This window comes from Bubalus kerabau, chromosome X, assembly GCF_029407905.1.
Source record: "Bubalus kerabau isolate K-KA32 ecotype Philippines breed swamp buffalo chromosome X, PCC_UOA_SB_1v2, whole genome shotgun sequence".
In the NCBI taxonomy this organism is placed as follows: domain Eukaryota; kingdom Metazoa; phylum Chordata; class Mammalia; order Artiodactyla; family Bovidae; genus Bubalus; species Bubalus kerabau.
The window spans coordinates 156161253-156183020 of record NC_073647.1 but is presented as its reverse complement, the minus strand read 5'-3'; the positions used below and the strand labels follow the sequence as shown (position 1 = coordinate 156183020).

General features: G+C 40.3%; 1 protein-coding gene and 1 pseudogene across 5 annotated transcripts in view; one reads left to right on the top strand and one right to left on the bottom strand.

Moving 5' to 3' along the window:
- Positions 1–21493, bottom strand: part of CDKL5 (cyclin dependent kinase like 5) — a 182121-nt gene extending 160628 nt beyond the window's left edge. For 3 of the 5 annotated variants that reach the window (XM_055565127.1, XM_055565131.1, XM_055565132.1), the window contains exon 1: positions 21372–21493. The gene's annotated coding sequence lies outside the window, so the exon portion shown is untranslated. Of the gene's footprint in view, positions 1–13538; positions 14239–15845; positions 16433–21371 lie in introns of those variants that run through there. The other 2 variants (XM_055565128.1, XM_055565130.1) reach the window with 2 other exon arrangements.
- Positions 8199–8949, top strand: LOC129639855 (60S ribosomal protein L7-like; annotated as a pseudogene).
- Positions 21494–21768: the final 275 nt, after the last annotated feature.

Here is a 21768-nt window from a genome sequence, read left to right as displayed (position 1 = left end):
AAACAAACAAACAATAAATGGACCTAGAGGGATGGGATTGGAGGGGTGTGGGAAGGAAGGTCAACAGGGAGGGGATGGCTCAGATGGTAAAGAATTAGTTGCAATGCAAGAGACCCGGTTCAATCCCTGGGTCAGGAAGATTTCTCTGTAGAAGGGAATGGCTACCCACTCCAGTATTCTTGCCTAGAGAATTCCATGGACAGAGGAGCCTGGTGGGCTACAGTCCATGGGGTCACAAAGAGTTAGACACGATTGAGCGACTAACACTTTGTTTTTTTTTCACTTATATGTATACTTATGGCTGAAACCAACCATGTTGTATGGCAGAAACCAACACAACACTGTAAAGCAATTGTCCTTCAGTTAAAAATAAATTTTAAAAATTAAAATTTTTTTTATAAAAACCAAATGGAGTATTCCATGTGCAGAGTGAAGGAGATGTGAAGCCCGTGTGTTAACACCACTCTCTGCAATAAGGCCTTGTATGTCCCACCACCGATCCTTTCCTGGGTGTTACCATTTTCACTAAGAACCTTATTTCACTATCCAAGCCAACCAGCTAAAGAAAGCTAAATACTGAACAAACTCTGAGATGGTAATCACTTAATCCATTAAAGTTTGTATATTTGCTAGTTCATATATTAAAAGTAATATATGAACTCAAATCTCCAGAGACTAACTATAATTGCTAATTTTTCCCTCTTGACTAGAGATTATATGAAAAACCTGACTATTAACAGCAGAGTCATTCTTAGAGTGCAACAAATTGGGCCATTTACCCTAGCCCCAAACTTGGGAAGCCCCTTGCAGCTGTTGTATGAACTAGAAAGGTGGTCTTGCAAACAATCAGCACCAGGGCAAAAAAATTAAATTGGCAAATACAATCAGCATCAGCACAAAATCTCCTCTTAAAGCCTTTTTTCATTATGACTAAAACAGTGTCGCATTTGTCTTCCAACTTCCAATGTCTTGTGTTCCAACCATTGAATTTTAAAGCTTTAACAGCATAAAATATAACAGGGGAAAAGTAAAACAGTAAGAAGCAGAGATGCGAGTTAGGACTGTGCTTAACATCATTTAATAAAAGATGATTCATTCATTCAACAAATATTTATTCAGCACCTACTGAGACTGGAAATACAATTGTTAGCATTCTTCTACATCCCAACATATCCTATTTTTACCCCAGCCAGAAGCAGGGCAGATCACCCTTCAGGGCCCCCATCTATAAAACGAAGCCAATAACTACTCTCATAGAAATGTAATGGATTAAATGTGGCACACCAACCTTTAAAGTGTTCTGTGCTCAAACAAAATAATACAGCTTAAAGTTTGAAAGGTTTTCAGAACACCATGATTTAAAAAAAAAAAAAAAAAGCCTAAAAAGGTAAAGATATATATAGTAGGCTAATGTTTATCCCTGGACAGGAAGGTGCCTTAAACACCTCTGTATCCCTCAAGGTATCTGGCATACTGCCCTTCCTTTAACAAGGGTTCAGTAAATACACATGATTTTTTTTTCTTTCCCTCTCTCAGGTATGTTGTAGTGAAGTTATTTTAATAATCTGGCAAAGGAGAAAGAATGCATGAAAGGAACTAATACCCACTGCTGCCTATTACATACCAAGTACGGTGTTGGGCATCTCATCTATGTTATTTCATTTAATTTTCACAGCTACTTTGTTAGGTATTAATAACCACAAAACCAGGAGTGGATTTTCATTTTCCAAGAATCATATGATAATAAATTCAAACTAAAAAAAAAAAAAAAAGAGCAATGGACCTTATATTTGGCACCATTTGCTCATTTCATGTTAAAGGGAAAGAATCAACTGAACCCTCTAAGAGACTTAAAAAAAAACACTTTATGAACACACACACAAAAAAGAACAGGAAAGAAAATGTATATAGAAAAATACAAATATCAAAATAATAAATTTTGTAAGTATTTAATCTTACAAGTAACTTTTTTAAATCCAACAAAAACCAACACTAGGGACCAGAATGGACAAAATAAAACAACTGGCAACCTTTCCGTTAGGTGAATCAGCAGTGTTCCCTCTACACCCTTCACAAGCATGGCACACTCCCATCAGTGTCACCTATACATCACCCCCAGTGATCCTCAAGGAGGGACATAAGACTAGCGTCCTAAGAAAAGGATCAAAAATGTACACAAGGATTCACTTTAAAGACACTCGGAAATTCCCTGGAGTCCAGTGGTTAGGACTCTGGGCTTTCACTGCCAAGGGCATGGGTTAGATCCCTGACTGGGGAACTAAGGTCTCGCAAGCCTCAGGACACGGCCAGAAAATAAAATTTAAATTAAAAACAAAATTTAAGACATTGTTTGCCAGTATGTCTAAAATAGAGAAAAAACAGAAACCATATGAGGTATAGGGCACTGCAGTTCTGCTTTAAAATGGCTGATCAGACACACGTTTGCCTTCCCTCCCACACTAAAACCCCCTGAAATAGGCAAAAGAAATATAAAAAATAAACTGAGAGCAATCCTGAGAATACATGAGGTGCTCCCAGGAGATCGATCAGTGAGGAATTCCAAGGAGCTATGAAGCAGGCCAAGATTGGGACTAAGAAAATAAATGGCAGACAGATTCCTTACTGCTCAACCACCTGGGAAGCAAATAGTAAACCACGTAACTGAAGAGCTGTGAAACATGTGCCCACTTCCCACCCTCTTTCAGCAGGACTGATGCCAGCACTTACATAGTCCTGGCTCTCCAAAATGATAGTTCAGACAAGGAATATTCCTCACTAACATTGAGGCCAGAGAAGTAGGGAGGTATCAATTAACTGTAGCTTCCATGAGGAATAGGGAGCCCCAGCAGCCAGAGAGCTAGCAACCCACACACTCTACTGTAGATGCTATCTTCCACACAAAGGAGATGGCATAAGCAAAGACATCACGTTTGAAACAGAATTTTATGGAGAAGTCTACACGTTGGAGAGCACCATGTTTGAGGCAAACAAGGAAAGGATGCCGGCTGGAGAGGCAGGCAGAAACCATACCAAGGAGAGCCTGATAAGCCAGATAAAGAAATCAGATTTTCTCCAAACTTTCTCCTTCCATTGGCAACAGAGCACCACTGCAGGCTTTTCAAGCAGATGAGTTTTATGGTCAAAATCACATTTTAATGTCATACAGCAACTATAGATATTAATAATATATCTGAGTTGGATAAGACCCAACTATCCACCTTTGGAGCCTGCATGGATGGAGGAACCATTAACAGAGATTTTTTTTTTCCTTAATTAAGGAGGAAGAGCAAGTTTCAGGAAAGTATGTGTACTTCATATTAGTGCCTATGCTGCTGCTGCTGCTAAGTCGCGTCAGTCGTGTCCGACTCTGTGCGACCCCATAGACGGCAGCCCACCAGGCTCCCCCGTCCCTGGGATTCTCCAGGCAAGAACACTGGAGTGGGTTGCCATTTCCTTATCCAATGCGTGAAAGTGAAAAGTAAAAGTGAAGTCGCTCAGTCGTGTCCGACTCTTAGCGACCCCATGGACTGCAGCCTACCAGGCTCCTCCATCCATGGATTTTCCAGGCAAGAGTACTGGAGTGGGGTGCCATTGCCTTCTCCGAATTAGTGCCTATAGAAGAGTCAAGTGTAGATTTCCAGCAGGTTATTGAGTCTGAAAGCTTGTAGTGAAAAATCAGGAAAGAGTTTACAATTATATCTGCATGTAAGTAGAACTGAAACTCGGGGTATAATTGAGAGAGTGACCTAGGACAACACTTGACCAAGAAGCTAAACCCAGGTAACAGCAGTGTGTAAGGAGAAAGTAGATCAAGACAAAGTTACAGAGGATGGAAAGAAACGTAAGAGAAGGATATGGAGAACAAGGATGCAAAGGAAACACGCTGCTTCAAGGAGCTAGTGACTAATAGTGTCAGGCGCAACAGAAATGTCAAGTAAAATGAGGACTGAATGAATCCATTAGACGCAACAAACAAGAGGCCATAGATGATCACATAAAAACTTTAATAATGTGAGAGTGGGAAGTTAAGAGATCAAAAGCTGAAGTGTGAGCAGTGGATGAGGGATGGATAAATGATATATAGGCCACCCAGATGTTTAGCTGGGAAGGGGAAAAGAGGTTAGTTAGCTAAGAAAAGAGTGGACAAGTGGTTCAGGGAAGGTTTTCTAGGATAAGAACCTTAGGAATAACATAATGGGCAAAAAAAACAAATAATAATCAAAAGGAAGACTCTAAGGATACAGCAAGGTTACTGAACCTCAGCACCACGGACATTTTGGAGCAGGTCATCCTTTGCTGCCGGGCGCTGTGCACTGTGAAGTGTTTAGCATCATCCCTGGCCTCTACTCACCAGATGCCAGCAACACGCAGGCTACCACTCCAGTTGTGACAATCAAAAATGTTTCCAGACACTGTCCCCTGGGGGCAAAATCTGGACCAACTCTAGTTGTGAGCCACTGGGATACAGGATGCGGAGGAAGAATAACTGATGAAAAAAGACTGCAAAAGCAGCAGCACTGAAGTTGAAGGCGCCAGCCAAGGAACTGGCCTCAAACAGCAGCAGAAGCACCTCATCCTCAGAGACGGGGGAAAGGGCAGCTCAGGAGAGAATGGGGCTGATAAATCTGCAGATGGTGCCAGAAACTGGAGAAAATCAGCCAGAAGGCCCGCAATATTCTCAACTGAGTGGAGATAAGGCTGTGTGCTGAGTATGCATGGTGATGATTTAGTGGCAGGCTTGAGAACAGTGGTTAAGGTTTGTAAAAATTAACAGGGACCAGTCCTGGCAGGTCAGCCCAGAGAAAACTAATACTCTGTTCTCTCCCTGAGAAGGTTAAAATGCTTTTCCCCACAGAAATCACCCACCTGCTGATTACAATACCAAAGACCTCACAAGTCTATATAAATTTCAATGCATCATGGAAAGACTAGACTCCTGAGGGTATCTGGGAAACTAACCCATTTTTTAAAATTAACATAGTTCATATCAGATAACAGGAACTGTGTTCAACATAACTGACATCTGAATGAACTTTCTGTAAATTATCTGTTCAAGTTAGAGGATGCCTGTGGTGGTTGCAACTACTTCCTGGTTCTTAAAAGGATGAACTACTTTCTGACCCATAGCCAGGAACAGCTGAATAGAAAGGAGTGCCTGCAAAGACAAGAGCTTGTTAAATGAGATTCTTCACAGGACAACAGGACAAAGACCTGCTCACTTCTACCCTCTAAACGAAGGACTGCAAACTCAATGAATATGATACCAGGAAACTGGAGATACCTCAATTCTGTGCATGAGAAAAAAGCTGGAAATGAAGCACCAACATAAAGCTATGAAATATCAAATGAACGGCTGCCTTGGATAAATAAAAAAGCTACACACAGCAACCCAGAGCTGGGTGTAAGAGTGAGGCAAAGCAAAACGGAAAACCCAAGTCTTTCCTCTACCACAGATATGAAGTCCAAATTCACATCATTCTCCAGATGTCAGAAGCCAATAATCTGAGAAGAGATCAAAAACTCTCCAGGAGCAGTGAACCCAAAGGGTCCCATCAAGACAAATGCAAAACTATCCAAAGGAGCATCCCACAATACCCAAATTGTCAAATGTTGTGAACCACACAAAGAAATAAGCAAAACTTGGAGGGGAGACAAATGGGAGATTTCATTTCTCAAGAACTACAGCTCGGAAAATAATCCAAAGGAAACAAACATAACTATATTTTTAAATGTTCAAAGAAAAGACGAGAAAAAGTCCTGATGAAAATTAAGAAGCAGATTTGAAAGAAAACACAGAAACATTTATATTTAAAAATACAGTCAAATGTTTTCAATGAAAATTCTCAATAAATGTATTAACAAGTAGACTGGACACAGCTAAACAGAAATTAGTGAATTGTAAGGCAGATGTCAAAAAATCACCCAGAAGTGAAAATATAAAAGAAACTTTAAGGAACACAATGAAAAATTCCAACATATATCTCGATAAGGGTTTTAGAAGTGGAAAATGGAGAAGAAGCATTATTTTAAAAAATAGTATCTAAAATTTTTTCCACAATTTAAGGTGTCATGAGTTTTCAGGCTGACAGTGTACATCAAATAAAAAATAGGATAAATGAAACAAATCCACATCTAGAGATGTCACCAAGAAACTGCAAAAAAAAAAAAATCAAATATAAGGAAAAAAATCTTAAAGGTAGCCCAAGAGAAAAGATACTTAGCTACAAAGAAATTACACCTGAACTGACTAAAGTCTTCTCATTAATAAATAAGACTTGCCAAAAGACAAGAAAATAACATCAATAATGTGCTAAGGGAGTAACTGTCAACATAAATTCTGTGCCCATCTCAACAATCATTCAAGAGAAAAACTGAAGTAAAGACACTTGCAGAAACACCAAGAACATCAAGTTTTCTACTAATAGGCTTTTAGCAAAAGAACTACTTTAAGAACATTCTTTATAAGAAGAAAACTAAACCCAAAGGAAGAAATGGAGTGAATCAAGAATGGTGAGCAAAGAAACTTGGGAAATATATTGAGTAAATATTCACTATTTTACAGACTTAAGGTGGCTTCCACAAGGCAAAACCAAAGCATAAATAACTAAGACGGAAGAGAGGTGATGAAGGTTAAAAGGTAAGCCATACTAAAATCTCTGTCTTATTTGAGAGGATAGGAATAATAATGAAGCTTTGACTTAGTTAAATGTGCATGTAAAAATTTTAAGGGTAACCAAACTTCTGTCTTCCACCCTGGAATAGGAAAGCTGTAAGAACATAGCTGCCTGCCCTCACAATAAAAAAGAGCTGCACTAATTTCAAAGTCATGACTTTCTTGAAACCCATCACAAAACAACCAATTGGCTCAAAATCTTTGGAGAGAGAGAAAGAGCCTGCAAGGAGAGAGGAGACAACCTTGTGCTCACTTGGGGTCAACTCCAGGTGGCCACTGACAAGAGGAATTCAGCCAGAATAAACAGCAAAGTGACAAAAAGCCTGATGAGGCTTGCTGAAGGAACAGTGTGAAACCAATGGAGGCCGCTGAAATTGGGGTGACCCCAGCCTTCTGCAAGATCTTCCCCCACCAACCCCTCTGCCCCAAAGAGCCCTTTGTGATGTGCCCACTGTGGAGCGCCCGTTGTGACGCAGACTTGGGGGAAGGGAAATGCAGCAGCACCTCAGGAACAACATGTCCACCCAGATCCTTCCCTTGCCACCTCCACTAGGGAAGAAAAACCTTCACTTGTGAAAGTAAGTTCCCTACACACGAATCTTCACGTTTCCTTCCTTCAAAGACGCGAACGTGTGTTCCATCGCCATCAGGCACGAGTGAAAGCTGCAGCTTGCCCTAGGTCTCCTGTTGCTGACGATCCCTCAGCTCTGCCACCTCCCACCTGCTCTCCCTCCTCCAGTCAGGAACTCCTTCTGTGTCCACTCGATGCCAGCCTCTGTAGCCCAGCTGTTGTACTATACTACTGTGCTCTTCGAGATACTATCCTGAAAGATTTTAAATATTTTCTTTACTTTTTGTGCTTGCTTGTTTTTTATGTATTATTTGTGTGAAAAGTATTGTAAACCTATTACAGTATGGTACTTTGAAGCCAATTGTGTTAGCTGGGTAACTAGGCTAACTCTGTTGGACTTACGAACATGCTCTCAGAATGTATGTAGGGGATTTATTGTCAGTGCTTCTGTCCTTAAAGCACTGGTTAAAACTTGCTGCAACTGAGGGAAGGGGTGGACACCCTGGGAGAAGGGCAGGACTATACACTGAGCCCACATAATAGCTAGGGGAAGGGCACGTCCTTGGGACAGTGCTGCAAGCCCAAGCCGGAGGTTTAATCAGAACAAAAGGCCACATCCCACCACCACTCCCCACCTCTAAGCTAACCTACTTCCAATAACAAGTAAACAGCAGAGTACTGCCAGCAGAGGGACCAGAGAAGACCAAGAGCACGTAAGGAGACCCAAGTCACAGTTCTGAAGCAAGACCTGACACTCAATAAAATAAACCAACCCCCACCCTAATCACAAACTAAGAATTTGAAGCCTGAAGTACAATAGCAACCAAACTTAAAACAAGTTCAACTCCAAACTAGATTAACTCAAATCCCTGAACCAAAGGCCTCACACAAGGAAAGATGTGCCCATTTACAGACATAAAAATTATGCACTTCAGCTCTTTTCCAGCTAGAAAAATGGAGGGTGCAGAAGAGAAGGGAAAAAAAGGTTCCTGCTGTGCCAAAACTCTTAAGAAAAAGTGAAAAAATTTCACAGAGCTTAAACACAAGCGCCTGAGAAAGAAGTGCCCAAAAGATGCTTTGAAAGGCAAGGAGGAAGCTTATTTATGAAAAAGCTGAGCACCATCACAAAGAATATAGGCAGATGTACAGAACTGAGATTCGAATGGCTAGGATGACAAGAAAAGTCATCAACTTCTACATACCCGTGGAATCCAACTGGCATTTGTTATCAGGATCAGAGGTATCAATGGTGTGAGCCCAAAGGTCTGGAGGGTGTGGCAGCTTCTTTGCCTCCATCAGATCTTCAGTGGCACCTGTGTGAAGCTCAACATGGCTTCAATTAACATGCTGAGGACTGTGGAACCATATGTTGCATAGGAGGGGTACCCAAACCTGAAGTCAGTAAGTGAACTGATCAACAAGCATGGTTATGACAAAAATCAACAAAAATTAAATTGTCCTGACAGATAACGCATTGACTGCTCAATCTCTTGGTAAATATGGCATCATCTGCATGGAGGAGCTGATCCACGAGATCCCATACTGTTGAAAATCATTTCAAAGAAGCAAACAACTTTCCATGGCCCTTCAAATCATCTTCTCCATGAGGTGGCATGAAGAAAAAGATCAACCATTTTGTAGAATGTAGAGATGCTGGCAACAGGGAAGGCCAGATCAATAGGCTATTATTAGAAGGATGAACTAAGGTATCTACCATGAGTATTTCTGTAATCTGGTCAGTTATTAAACAGTGATTGCTTTCAAACTGAAAAAAAAATTGCAGCTCAGTCTCCACTGTTCTACAAAATAAGTCAGGCTTACAATTAAAAAAAAATCACAAGGCATAAGAAAAAGCAGAGGAAAAACAACACTCAGAAAAGACAAAGAATATGTCAGAACTCAGAATGAGACACAGAATCTGATGTTGGAAATACCTAGAATCAAAGTTAAAATACTATGAGTAACATGTTTAGAGCTCTAACCCAAAAGGAGAACATGCAAAATTGGATTGGTAACTCAGCAGATTAATGGAAACTATAAGAAAGAATAAAATGAAAGTGCTAAAAATTAAATAAAAAGAGAGAAATAAAAAATGCCTTCAATAGGCTCATTAGTAAACTTAACTGAGCCAGGGAAAGAATCAGTGAAGTTGAAGATAAGTCAGTAGAAACTACCCCAACCAAAAACATTGAGAGAAAAGAAGTGAAGAACAGAACAAACAGGACTTTCAAGAAGTGTGCAACATAGGTTCTAATATAACTGGAATCAGAAAAAGAAGAAAGAATGGGACAAAAGAAATATTTGAAGAAACAATGGCTGAAAATATTCCAAAGTTAATATAAGACATGGAACACAAATTCCTAACACAATTCTCTTGCCAGGAGAAGTATCAAAAACCTCAGATGATACACTTTAACAGATGATACCACTTTAAGGGCAGAAAGTGAAGAGGAATTAAAGAGCCTATTGATGAAGGTGAAAGGAGAGTGAAAATGCTGGTTTACAACTCAATATTCACAAAACTAAGATCATGGCATCCAGTCCCAACACTTCATGGCAAACAGATGGGGAGAAAGTGGAAACAGTGACAGATTTTATTTTCTTGGGCTCCAAAATCACTGCAGACAATCAATGCAGTGATGAAATTAAGACACTTGGTCCTTGGAAGGAAAGCCTTGACAAACCTAGACAGCATATTAAAAAGCAGAGACATTACTTTGCCAACAAAGGTCCGTCCAGTCAAAGCTATGGTTTTTCCAGTGGTCATGTATAGATTTGAGAGGTGACAGTAAAGACTGAGCACTGAAGAGCTGATGCTTTCGAACTGTGGTTCTGGAGAAGACTCTTGAGAATCCTTTGGACAGCAAGGAGATCCAACTAGTCAATTCTAAAGGAAATCAACTCTGATTATTCACTGGAAGGACTGATGCTGAAGCTCCAATACTTTGGCCACCTAATGAAAAGAGCTGACTCATTGGAAAAGACCTGATGCTGGGAAAGATTGAAGGCAAGAGGAGAAGTGGGCAACAGAGGATGAGATGGTTTGATGGCATCACTGACTCAATGGAGATGAGTCTGAGTCAATTCTGGGAGACAGTGAAGGACGTGAAGCCTGGAGTGCTGCAGTCCATGGGGTCACAAAGAGTCAGACATGACTTAGTGAATGAACAACAAAAAACAAAAACAACACAAATCCTAGATGATCAGAGAATAGTAAGATAAAAACAAACAAAAAAATTATTGTCACCACCGAGTACCAATACCACTGAGACTGAATTCCATTAGCTCTGCCACCAGCAAGCACCTTTGTCAACATGATCACCAGGTCAGCAATTCAACTACACATGATGGCTCCCTCACAACGCTCACCTTTACATACGAGTCTCACTCTGTGTAAACGACTGGTCAAGCCCAGGTTACAAGCTTGTACCCTAGCTGTAAAAGAGACTGGAGATGAGTTTTCTTGAGAATGTGGGACCTATAATATGAAAAATTATCAAAATGTAGAGAGGATATTTAAAAGTCTACTGTGTGTGTGTTAGTCACTCAGTCATGTCCGATTCTTTGCAACCCCATGGACCTACAGTCTACAGCCTGTAGACTGCCAGGTTCCTCCATCTTTGGAAATCTCCAGGCAAGAATACTGGAGTGGGTACCCATTCCCTTCTCCAGGGGATCTTTCGAACCCAGAGATCAAACCTGAGTCTCCTACATTGCAGGCAGATTCTTTACCATCTGAGCTATGGCAAGCTAAAAAGAAAATAAATTAATAACTTAAAAAAAAAAAACTTTCCACCTAACTAACCAACTATTATTGTATGGTAGATCCTTTGGTGAAGTCATTGCATCCTAGAGAGCCTTTCTATAGGACAAATATTTTATTTCAATGTGGTACCACATTTAAAACCAGCGTTCCAATCTGAGGAACCTAAGCAGTAATGGGGGAGTGGGGTGAAGCTCCATAATAAAATAAGCAAACATCTTCACTGAATGTTGGTTTTGCTTAACGTTAAGTAAGGTACAATGCAGATATATACAAACATACAATGCACGCACACAGGTTTATTATGGAACAGAACTCAGCACTTCTATGAATTCATACAACAAATCATGAAAAAATTTAAAGAAATGTCATTCTTACAGTTGTCAACTCTTGCTTCCCCTTCATCTACCATACTGTAAATGATGACAGAAGTTTGAGGAGTCCCACAGAGGGAGCCATTAGCACTTAGTTACACACCAACACAGATCCAATTATAACAGTTATGTTCGAGACGAGTGACTAGACTACAGGACAAGCACATCTATGGGGTGAGCAGAGAGGAAGATCCACTAGACAGGTACCTGACAGAGAAACCAACTGAATGAGGAAGAAAGCACTGATGGGAGGAGATGGGGGGCAGAAAAAGAAACAAATTTCATAAGAGCAATGTTTACTGAGCACTTCCTCTGTGCCAGGCAATGCACTAGATGCTGAGGAGACAACAGGCAACACTCCATGCCTCCAGGGAGCCTACATGTAGAAAACCGATACCATCTGCTTATCCATTTTACCAAAGGCCCAGCCCTATTTAAACTCCAGCTTTAGTATTTCCTATGTATACTCTCAGGCGAAAGTGAAAATGAACAGAAAAAGGCCACAAAGAAAGAAAACTAAGATCCTGGGATGTAGCTGGGGTCAAAGCTTCAAAGCAAGGCATGCAATATATAAATCCATGTCATTTCTTGCTATTTATCTGCTTTTCTCAGATCCATGTCTTTGAATAACATGGTCTACCAGAAAATCCCTTCCCTCCACATGGCATTCTGGGCCTCCTTTAAGACTCTCCACAAATACACAGGAGTCATTACCGTTCTCAGTTCCCTTAAGTCTGCATTAAACACACCTCTTCTGGGCTAGAGTAACAGCACCCTGTGTTTCCCCATCTAAATGGGCATATCACTCTGTTCTTAAAACTCCATAAAAGGAGGGGTTCTGTTCTTAAAACTCCATAAAAGGGCACAACACCACAGCCTGGCTTTGTATCTCCAGCACTTACCATGACGCTGATACCCTTTCAGTTGCCTACACAGTGATGCCAAGATACCCAAATCATCACTGTATCGTAAAGGCAGCCAAAGAAAGACACGTATGGCCTTCCTTTACCAGCTGTGCAGAGAGAGACAGACTGGAAAGCACAGCTCCAAATCAAGGGCAGTCACTGTGGATGGCAAAGAAACCACCAGCACAGAAACATCAAACTCTAAAATGAGGCAACTCTTTAAAAATAAATGTCCTGGGCTGGATAGGAAGTGAAAATAGTTATGACACAAAACCACTGCAAACTCTTCAGGTTACCAGCATGATGGGGGAAAAAATCAACAAGGAAAGAATACAGAGCAGGTATAAAATGATTCAGAAAGGCCAAAGTGAGCTAAGTTATAGAGACTGCATCACAATGTAGATTTCAAAGGAAATATCTGAAGAAGGAGGTGATGCTGTGGTTATTCTTTGCATCCATGAAGGGGAAGTGCACAATGGCATTGTATACTGTCACAAACCAACCTCTTTACACCAAGGAAGCCCTGGATGAATGCTTGTTCAGTCATCAAGGCAAGGAAAACTTAGCATAGTTGAGGATTTCCAAAAATGAGCTGAGCATGTTAGGGATACAGATTGTAGAAGGAGAAAGAAACAAATCAGGATATATAAAATAAAATCTTTGGAGCACTTTTATACATATAAGCTCACTTGAAAATAAGAAGCTCAACAGAGACCAGTTAAATATCAAAGATGGCAAAGCCACAGAATGTGAACCAGATTTGAAAATGATACTCTTGCTAAAGATTAGTGCTTCTAAATATTATTAATAAAATTCTCTAAAAACACTGGAGGTGCTTGAATCAGATTTCCTTAAATATGAAATAGCATAAGTGCTGAAAAATATTAAACTAGACATAAAATATTGTATTTGAGGAAAGAAAAGAACAAAGCAAATTTAATGTTGATATTTAGCAAAATGTTTCATTAAAATCTTCAGTAGATTAAAGATGTCTGGGGGGAAAAAACCAGCAAAGAGTCTTAAGTTTAAATATGGAAGAGAGCTAAAACTGTTAGAAAAAAATTTTAACTCAGTTATAAATAGAAATGACATTCCTATATAAGGTTAACAGACTGGTGAAGGATAAAAGAAAAGGGGGAGCCTTTAGAAAACTGAAGGTAATTTCTATAAAAACAATGAAAAGAGTATCACAGATGATGATGGAAGAAAGCAGCTGCAAAATTTTTAAAGAGATGAGGAAAGAATATTTTACCTTGTAGCAATTATGACCTTTTTGGTAAATCATCAAGGTTCCATTGAGCTAAAACTCTTGTTTTTTTGTGGCATTTCCTGTCATATCCCTACTTAAAACCTTCAATAGCTTCCCAGGAGGCTTAGGACAAGTTCAAAAACCCAGCAGATGGCCTACTAAGCCTTTTCAAAACCGGGCCCCGTCTACTTCTGCGTCATCACCTGCTTCTCTACTTTCCAGCCTTTCTGGATTTCTTTCAGTTCTTTAAAAGGTACAGTTTTTCAAAAGCCTCTAGCTCTCACCTTGCCTGAGGGCATTTGCACTTTCTGCCAGGAAAACTTAGTTTCCCAACTAAACCATGCCCTTCTCATCCTTCAGGTCCCACTTAATGTTACCTCTTCACCATGGCCTTCCTACCTGCTCCCCACATGGCAGATCCCCCTACCCTGCTAGTGCCTGGTACATCTCCTCTGCCTCATTTCAAGCCCATAGATTCCTTGAGGACCTACTTCCCTTTGATGCATCACTCTATCACAGTTTGGTACACAGCAGATACTCATTAAGTATTTGCTAAATGAAGGGCAGATTCTCAGGATGTAAGACAGGTAACCTTAGAAAGAAAGAATAAATTATGAAACACCAGTTAGCACAAAATTAGCTTTTGTTCTACCTCAACTATTTGAAATGATTAACAATTAAAATAAAACTTTTTCTTTTCCTTTGCAATGCTAATCTCAAATTTTAATGGTAATATTACCAGTAAAAATTGTTGTTGTTGTTCAGTTGCTAAGTCATGTCCGACCCTTTGTGACCCCATGAACTGCAGCATGCCAGGCTTCCCTGTCTTTCACTATCTCCTGGAGTTTGCTCAAACTCATGTCCATTGAGTCGGTGATACCATCCAACCATCTCATCCTCAGTGGCCCCCTTCTCTTCCTGCCTTCAATCTTTTCCAAACATCCCACTGTGTGTGCATGCTCAGTTGCTCAGTCATGTCCAATTCTTTTGCAACCGCACAGACTGTAGCCCTGCAGGCACCTCTGTCCATGGGCTTTCTCAGACAAGAATACTAGAGTGGGTTGCCATTTCCTTCTCCAGGGAATCTTCCTGACCCAGGGATCAAACCCACATCTCCTGCATTGCAAGTAGGTTCTTTACCACTGAGCCACCCAGGAAGCCCTAAAACATTCCACTAGTGACTGACAAAACCAGGGTAGGGTATGTGGATAAATTCGAGGATACGTCATACCTGAACCAGCTTTCGAAATCTCCCAAAGATTCTATTCATCAGAAAACTATCGTTTCTACTACTCTTGGCTAATATCAGCATAATGGAGCAAATCCAAGTCAGTAAGTTTTCTTCAACTGGTACTTAGCACCTTTTTTAACTTGCTTTATCTTCCTCCCATGAGTATGTGTGTGTGTGTACTTAATCTGATTATTATAATATGATTTTACAAGCTGCCAAGAACCTAATCTTTAGGCATAGTACAAAATTTAAAACTGAGATCTAAAACTGCAACTTATCTAAAATAATTTAAAGCAGTCTTAAACAAAAAAACAATAATGTATTCATCCATATGTTTTGTTAACTAACTTCCAGAAACCAAAGTTGTTACTTTCAAAATCACTACTTTCCTCTAAATCAAATAGGTCAGAAAGCACTTCATTTGTTAATATTTGATATCAGGCCTTTCTCTTAGGAAAGAATGCAAAGTAACAACAGAATACCACAATCATAGCAATTAAACAGGTGGTTTTTTTTTTAAGTAAAATTATTTCAAGCCAGTTATGACTGAATTTACAGTAAACTATTATTATCAGAGCAGTGCTGTGTCCTTTCTGTTTGTTATTAAAAATCCAAATACAACCCACCAAAGAGGTATTGATTTACCTGCCTGGCAACTGTAAGGATCTCTTTCCATAGAGAAATGATCATCTAAAAGCAATGAAAGTTTGTTTCCAAAACACTTTACCTACAACCAAACCATTGCATTCCCCTATCATGTGTACCTAAAAAATAACATCCCCAAGCTATCCTATCAGTAGTGTCCATCTACACGTGCAAAACAGGGAGCAAAGAGAGCACCTGGGAACCAAAGGGGTAGAATTCCACCCTTCCAGTACAACTTGTTCCCAAGGGAGCTTTAATTCTTCTGGCTACCCTTGAGGGTAATTTTAAAAAACAACAACCAAAAAAAAAAAAAAAAAAAAAAAAAGATGCAGGCAGGAAAAAGCAGCTTCAGTACCTTGCAGGTTAAAATATTTCTAAATCCCTCAACAATCCAGTCTGAAGTAATGCAAAAGGTAGACAATGCGTTTGCATACCTGAATTTAATGAAGCCTGCTCTCCAGCATGCACTGTAGGCATGGATCTCTCAAGGGGGATTAGACCTCAAACAATAAAATGCACAAGGTTATTGGCTTAAAATCAAGAAAACCAATTATTTTGTCCTTGGTCTTAAATCCTAAAGGAATTTTTTCTTGCCCAACAAAAATTATATTATTTTTACCTTGATTTCTTATTCCTGTTTTCCAACATATCACTAAAAGCACTGTATTTTATTTACTGGTTTAAAAAAGATCAAAACAGAATCAAATCAAAACCACAAAGACAAGATAATGGATGGCACTTGCAGTACTACCTTTTATATTCTTCTATGTATTATATTTAGGCAAAACTTTTGAATATACAAAAGTACTAAGAAATTGTAATACATATAAGAAGATATTTTTTAAAGCCATATCTTTTAAAATCTACATAATTTAGTTTATCAGTGCCTGATGATAAAAGGATCTAGGTGGAAGCAAGTAAATAAGGTTAAAAAAAACGCACGTTGGTGGGTGAGATCTTTTTGGGGTAATGGAAATTTTCCAAAATTGGATTGCAGTGATGGTTATACAACTCCATAAATCTAAAAAAAAAAACAAAAAATCATTGAACGGTACTCTTAAAGTCTTAAAACATGAATTTTATGGTATGTAAAGTATACCTCAATAAAACTATTAAAAATGCATATTCAAAATCCGTACTTGCTAAAGAAATCCACAATGTTTCTGTGTAGGTTCCATCTTGGTAGAACAACTGTCCTTCCTGCTTAGGCTGAGGTGATTTCCAGCCCTGAGGTTCTACAATATTTATAGCTCTTTTCTAACTTTAATAACCATCAAAAGTGATTCTCAATTACAGAATAAGATGTTAAGTAAATCCCTTTCCTCCCTAACATTGACCTGTGAGGGTTCCTTTGAGCTAAGCAACTGTAGCTCTCTTAAGGATGGGTCTTGCTTAAACACACACACACACACACACACACACACAACTTTAACAGAAAATTCTACTTTCAAGTAGAAAAATTTTTTTCAGACTCCCAACTCCTACATACTGTTAACCAACATCAATAACATATCTCTGTAGACTTCACCTCCAAATTTTGTTTCACTGACATCATTACAATTACAGAAGAGACACCTATTTGCAGATTGTAATGGCTGCCATTTTATTTCAAAAGTGTATCTGTGGCTGATTCTTGTTGATGTCTGACAGGAAACAACAAAATTCTGTTAAGCAATTATCCTTCAATTAAAAAATAAAGTGGCAAAAAAAGTGTATCTAAACCACAAAACTAAATTCACAGAATAACTTCACAGCCTTTATTACTGTAGCAAATTTAATCAAAGTCAGTCAAAAGTTAAAATGGAACATGAATTATGTACAACCTTCATTTATGAGAAACAGAATTAACGACCCTCTGAGAAAAGTCTGAACTTGCAGTCGTCCTAATCCATCAGTACCGATGGAGCTGAGTCCAGCCTCCCATGTGACTAAAGGTCAGAAAGCCTTGCCAATGTAGCCTATGAACTCCAGGAAGCATATTTATACCTTGAGTAACCACCCCAGGAGCAGCAGGAGCTCAAAACATGTTTGGGAAATCGGATTCCTCAAGAGAAGAAGAAAGCATAGGTTTGAAGAGCACACCTTCAAGTCAGACTGGTTTCAATGGAAGTTTTGCCTCAGCTGCTGACTAGCTGGGTAATCTGGGTAAAATATTTTCTCTCCCTCAGCCCATTTGGTCAAGTGTACCACAGGATATAAGAAAAATATCTACTTCATAGGAATGTTATGAGAACACACATACACACATATTACTATATCCATGCAAAAAAAGTATTTGCCATAGTACCTAGTATTCAGTAAGGCTCAATAAATAGAATATTAGAATTTAATTATTATAGAGAAGACTGCCGAACAGAGAAACCACATGCCAAATTTGATCCTAATTAGAACTCTCAGACACAAATGTTTCTAAGAGCTTAACTCAAAATGCTAACAATCAATTCCAAAGACCTGAAATGGGCTAAGTCCTTTAACCTAATGCATAAAAATAAATTTGTTAATTCCCAAATTGGAATTCTCTAAATGTTATCAGACTCTTCAGGTGGAAGGTCCTCACTCACAGCTTTCATTTCCCACTGACAGAATTGTACCCAAGTTCACGCAGCAGTATTAAGAAGCAATTGTACAAAGGCGAATGAGAAATGAGGCCACATCTTTGAATAATCCACTCTTCCAAGCACTGCTCTATAGAAAGGAAACATTCTAGAAACGATCAAGAATTTAAATCCAAACACTAAAGTGATGCATCCCCAACAAAATAGTTCTAATGCTGAGTTTAAGACTGAAAGTAAATTGGAAAACCCTCCCAAACAGAAAAATATAATCTTTTAATTACATTATTTTCTCAAGTTGAAATATGTGACCCAACTGCTTCCATCATCAGATATTAAAGAATCTTTGAGGTTCTGTCTCCATCAAGAAATTCGATGTTGCCAAAAATTAAAACTTTAGAATCTAAAATTCTAAATTTCAAGTTCTGAGTAAACAGTCTTTTCTATTTAAAAGTGACTTAATACTTCAAATTCTGCTATTCTTGTAAAATTAATGGTTACCTAAAGGATTCCCCTCACATTTGGAATTTAAGTATGTGGATTCATTTGTTCTTAAATGCCTTCTGCTATTATCTGACATCAATCTATTACATGATAAAGTCATATTGCCACACTAACAGCCAAAAATGAAGTACTGATACTTTGTTAACATACTTGCTAATATCCACTAGAAATAAAGCAGATAACCACCAAAGTTATCAAGCTAAAAAGGTGAATTTTTAACAGACACACTGAAGAAGGCTTCTTTTCTCTGCTCACCTCCTTACAAATTCCTACAGCCATATTCTCAGAAACAATGGAATTTTCTATCACAAAGTAAATTGAAAAATAAATCATAATGAAAGGTTAAATTTCTGCAACATGAAGCCACTGTCATTTCCAACAATGCAACTATTGTTGAAAGAGTTTCTCGCAGATTCTTAGACACAGTGATGAAGCAAGGCTGGGGGGGGGGGAGGGAGGCATACTTGAAGGGATTTCTCCATCTCTGTATTTCGGTTTACAATGTAACAATACCGCACCTTCAAAGTAGAAATACCAAGTAAAATCTGGTTCTCATTAAATGCAGCATATCTGGAACAGAATACATCTGATTCGCAATCAGTCAACCTTCTATTACTCATCTGTGCGAGATGGCCCTGCAATTTCCCTCAATGGGAGCCTTTTCTTTTAAAACCCCAGGGAATACTGTGGATGCCACACTCTGATTTAAATGACTCCTAGAAAATTACAATGAAAATAATGGCACGTTTAGCGCAAGGAACTTGCATAAGTTAAAAAAATAAAAAAACCTGAGATAAAGGGGTAAAAAACCCCTACCACAAGCCCCTCAATCAGGAATAAATTATAAGTCTGAGCAGGAGAAAAAAGGAATCCTCTCTGGAGAAAGAAGGCTTATGTCTAATTATTTTTTTAATATACCAAATTTTGTTGTTGTTGTTGTTGTTTTTAAAAAAAAAACTAGGCTCAGAAAACTTCCCAAATAAGCAAAATCAGAAAACTGAAGTGCTTTCTATATATATATCAAATAAATCCTTGCATTGATTAGGTTAGAAGGCCAGACAACTCAAAGGGATTTGACACTTTCTCCAACTGAAGACTCTCCAACCCCTCTGAAATGGTAGATTATTTAACACTCGTGATTATTAACTTTATTCAGCATTCCTCTTTTGGAGCTCTATTATTTCCAAACCGAATTTTTTTCTCCTAATTAGGTTTCCTTGTACTTGTGAAATGCTCAGCATACACTGTGCTGGAAGCTTTAGTTCTACAGCTTCTCTCTTCTGGCTCCTTACCCCCCTCACCCACCCCCCACCCTCCTGAAAAAAAAAAGGTTTCCTTCCCAAATGTTCTCTTCTCTGCATTTGTCAACAGAAACACCCACTGGCGGTGTCAAACTGGTAATACTGCTGCAGGCTTCCTTACTCCCGATCCAGAGTCAACGGCCAAAAATGCTCAAACCTAAAATAGTACTTTTATTACAGAAATGTAAAGGATTGCTAAGGTACTCAACTATCATGTTCTCAAAAAGAGGCACACCTTTTTTAAAAATTATTCTTAATGGACCCTAACTGGATTGTTAAATATAAGATTATACTACCCCCCCAACACTAAATATACAGGGACAAGTAAACATAGGTTCTTCACATTTTATGACACTTAAAGAAATTAAAAACAAATTTACATCCAAATGTCATTCACCTGTAATTTCGAATAGCCTCGGTAAAGATGCTTTTTTTGGTAACCCTACAGCAAGAGGAACTACCTGGAAATATTCCAGCAGATGCTACCTAAAAGGATAATTCTATTCTATACATATTGATATTTATGTCTGCTGTTTCGGTCAAATGCCCCTGGGCAAATTAATCTGTGTAATCCTTTACATTAACTACATAAACCATTACATCCAAACAAACCTAATTCAGATGCATGGGAAGAAATTATTCCGTTTCTGCAATACTTTGTAAAATCAGCTTAAATTTCAATCAACAGAACACTGATCTGCAACTATTTAAATATCACAGCATCCGTCTAATCTCACTGTGGAGATACTAAGGTCAGGCTTTTCTTTTTCAGGCATCTGTGCTTTAACACTCAAGTGAAGCGAAAAACAAAACCCTCAAGGAAGATCTGCCTTTACACTGAAAATGTTCAGGTTATTTTTTCCCCCAACGTGGGCACAGAACGTGTCAATGCGAGCAGAACCTGTTCGTTCTGGGAAATGGTTCCAAACCCTAGGATTTAAATTTCTATGAGGGTCCAAAGGGTACGAAGGTCTGGGAAGGGGCCAGTTTCTGCTTCTCCCCACTATGCTAGTCTTGAACTTCGTAACGACGCCTGAAACTTGTTCGGGGGAAGGTAGAGGAGCCGCGGGGCAGGCGGAGGGTCGCCAGCCCACCCTCGCAGGCAGCCAAGGTCAGCAGGGCCGGGGCCAAACTCGCAGTCCCCGGCGGGTCCCGAACTCCCACGGAACTCGAGAGGGGGGCTCTGGCTCCTCCTCAGCGCCGGCGGGAAGGGGCTTCCCTCGCCGCAAGCCCGGGGGAGCGCGTGCCGCGGGGGCGACGGGGCGGGGATGCCGCAGACCGGCCGCTGAGAGGAGCCCCGCGAGGCGGCCTCGACCCGGCGCCCCTCCTCATACCCTCCCGTCTCCCTACACCCCAAAATACAGCCCTAGCCCCTCGGTGGGGAAGCCCTTCCAGCGGCGCAATGGAGCGCTGAGGAGGAGCCACTCTAGACCGGGGTGCCCTCGCCGCGTCGCCCGGTTCTGAGCGGACCCGCGCCACCGCCCCTTCTCACGTCTGCCCGGGGGGACCGGGTGGGTCTCCTCTCTCAGGAGAAGCTGGGTGGGCACGGGGCCGATGTGAGGACAAGGAGGCTTGGCGAGCGGGTGGCAACGAGACTACTCACCCCGCCGAGTTCCCCACCTCCAGCCGGGGACCCCACAGCTCCCGAGGCCGCCGTCACCGCTTTACCTTCCCCAGCGGCAGCGACAACTAATCGAAACCCTCGACCCCGCCCTCTCGCTCAGGCATCGCGCAGCCTAATTTGCTAACTGCCCCGCCCCAACCGTCCAATTCGGACCAATGGAGAAGCGTCTCAGGCTCTGACAGGTCCCTCCTCCGTCCCGCCCACTTCTGATTGGAACCAATAAGGAGAGAGCGCTCGTCCTCGGTCTCGGGCTCGTGCGCCCCGCCTGCGCGGCTCGTGCTCTGGTCCCCAAAGCAGTAGACTGCTGGTTCCCCGTATAAGCTCGTCTGCGCGCGTACGCGCGCGCCGCGCCTCCTCGCGCGCCACGTTTGGTTGC